Source organism: Amblyomma maculatum, chromosome 1, assembly GCF_055883805.1.
Source record: "Amblyomma maculatum isolate TAMU_Amacu chromosome 1, ASM5588380v1, whole genome shotgun sequence".
In the NCBI taxonomy this organism is placed as follows: domain Eukaryota; kingdom Metazoa; phylum Arthropoda; class Arachnida; order Ixodida; family Ixodidae; genus Amblyomma; species Amblyomma maculatum.
The window spans coordinates 125,405,528-125,408,455 of record NC_139344.1 but is presented as its reverse complement, the minus strand read 5'-3'; the positions used below and the strand labels follow the sequence as shown (position 1 = coordinate 125,408,455).

The 2,928-nt window shown below is 48.7% G+C and overlaps 1 pseudogene; it reads right to left on the bottom strand.

Annotated features, from left to right (window-relative positions):
• Positions 1–654: 654 nt before the first annotated feature.
• LOC146203860 (ELAV-like protein 1 pseudogene) lies at positions 655–1,709 on the bottom strand (annotated as a pseudogene).
• Between the last annotated feature and the right edge of the window lie 1,219 nt (positions 1,710–2,928).

Below are 2,928 nucleotides of genomic sequence, written 5' to 3'. Positions count from 1 at the left end.
CATGCGTAGAGTTTGGCCACTCGACACCGGCATGGCGCAGTCAGCAGTGTCCAGGAAATGTCACTGACCGGCGTCCGCAGCCTCGTGCACGCGCACGAGTCGTCACACTGCTCTGTGACAATACCGGCGCTGCCTTTCGGAAACCCCACACTCACCAGCGACCTAAATACAGATGCTGCTTACCCTACATCTGCACTGGGCCTTCCAGTGAACCTGGCACAGGTCACAACTTCAGCACCGGATTTCACTCAAACCTTTGTGCCTTATGAGCGCTTTTTTTTTTACTAAATAAAGAAATATCGTTCACAATACTTATTTCTGGTTTGTCTTCAGTGAATCTTCCAATGAGTTGCAAAAACAGCTCTGTATATATGCGAATGCCTCCAAGCAACGGATTGGCAAGAAAATAGGAAACCATGCAATATATAAATCCGATACTAACATCACCTTACTAGCCAGTAAGTAGGATTGGCTTACAAATATTGCGGTGCCAATGAATTTGAGAGCATGAAACTATTTAGAAGCCATCGAAAAATCAGATGGAAATTATTACGATAGTCGACAAATAAGGCTGGGTTTCCAATATAGAACAGCCAAACAATATGAATTAATATAATTATCTGTTTGAAACTGGAAGTCCAGCATTGTGGGTAGGCCGGCTTTTTATTGGCTCAATATAGACATTTCATCTGTGTTATGTGCCATCTCTCTTGATAAACAAGCCTGCATAGAGGAACCCGTTGAGAGCCTCAATGGCCCGCACGCAGTCCTGGTAGTTGGCCATGGTCACAAAGCCAAATCCCTTGGAAAGCCCTGTGGCCGTGTCACGGATGATGTTCACCTCGGTCACAGTGCCGTATTTGACAAAGTGTTGCAAGAGCGACTTCTCGTCTGTATCGGTCTCAATGTTGTAGACAAAGAGAACGCGCCCGCCAGCATCAGCTGCAGTGGGAGCCGAAGCCATGCCACCCATTATATACTGGTAGGAGCCAGTCAGTGGGTTGTACCGACAGCGACCCTGAGCACCACTCATGGGTCCAGCACCAGCACCTGGGGGTCCGATGAGCTGATCCTGGGTACCTCGGCCTCCGGGCGGACGTACCTTCTTGGAGTTGTCCACTGCAAACTTGACGAGGAGTGGCTCGGTGGCACCCGGCAGCGTTTGGCCCGTAAGCGCTGCCATGGCAGCTTCGGCGTTCTCCCGGAGATGGTACAACGCGAAAGCTACCCCCTTGTTAGTATCGCCCGAGTCCTCCTTGAGCACCCTGAACTGGATCAGCCGGCCAAAATCAGCAAACAGCTTCTCGGCCTGCTCTGCTGGAAAGTGCTTAGGGATGCCACGGATGTAAAGGTTGGCAGGTTTAATGGTCTCGCCGCCGGGCTGCGCGTATCCCACCTTGATCTTCTTGTTCTGTAGCTGCAAGCCGTTGAGTGTCTCAATGGCTCTCGCTGCATCGCCAGCTCCTTCGTAGTCGACAAAGCCAAAGCCATAGCTGTAACCCGTTGCCTTCTGGCGCACAATCTTGGACGACTTTATGGGACCGATGCTGGTGAAAAGGTTGCGGAACTCCTCGTCCGTCAGGCATTGGGGAAGGTAGTTGATGATCAGGTTGGTCTGGCTATTGCCACCGTCGGCTTCCATGGCTTCGTCTTCTTCCACTGTGCATGCTGGGTCAGGCCCTCACTGTTCGGGTTCGGTTTAGCTTGCTCCCGTCTTGCCAGGAGCTCACAGGACTGATGGTTAGGCTCGGGAGGAAGAAAAAAAAAGCCACTTCCTTCGAAGCACTGCAGCAGGCGTAATTCCGTTTCCTCAACGGTGGGGTCTCGCAACTTCTTTCTCCTCACTCGTTGCCTCTCAGCGGGTTAAACAGCGATTGTTACGGATAGGTGTCTCTGAACGCAACCTAAATGTAACATACACTCTCTGAAGGCAGAAAATGATTACGGTGAAGGTAATTGAATACAGTTACCATTGTTAAACTGTCTCCTCGGGACTCTGTTCACGGCTGGTTCTGTGGCTATTAAGAATAAAAAACACCACCACCACATCATCATCATCATCATCACCAGCCTGACTATACCCACTGCAGGGCGAAGGCCTCTCCCATATTTCTCCACTTAATCCGGTTCTGTGCTAGCTGCATCCACTTGACCCCTGCGAACTTCTTAATCTCATCCGCCCACCTAACTTTCTGCCACCCGCTGCTACGCTTTCCTTCCCTTGGAATCCAGTTTGTTACCCTAAGCAACCATCGGTTATCCTCTCTTCGCACTACATGTCCTGCCCATGTCCATTTCTTCTTCTTAATTTCCACTAGAATGTCGGTAACTTGAGTTATTTCTCTGACCCACTCTGCACGTTTCCTATCTCTTAATCTCTTATCTTAAAAACGCCACATAGTTTAAGCTAAAGGGGAACACCCACCCAGTAATGATCTTGGTACGTTGCGTTTTAATAAACAATGCAGAAAAAGATGAACTTACAGGATTTGAACAGATGTTTCATTCGTACAGTGCTCAAGTAATTACTGTCAATCAATTGCGCCACGGAAGCTTTTTTTTTCTTTATTTCCTGTTAATAATGAAGCAACGAGAATGGCAGGCTTTAAATGCGCTCTGATTCATTTTTACAATATTCCTGATGTCACTAGGTGACGCTGCTCAGAGAACCCTACCGTTGAGAGTACGGAATCACGCTTTCGACAGGTGGGTCAACCGGGCAGCGAGTCAGCGAACCGGCCAGGAAGACAGGAGGGCCCCCAACGCCAGCTGCAAGGAGCAGAAGCGATGGCGGTAAAAAACGACGGGTCCAAGCTGTTAAAAAAAATATACCCAGAAAAATAACAAACAACTATGAAGAAAAAAAAAAAAACGGGTAAAACACTTTGGAAAGACAGAAATTACCAATCGAGATGGGAGAAACATGTG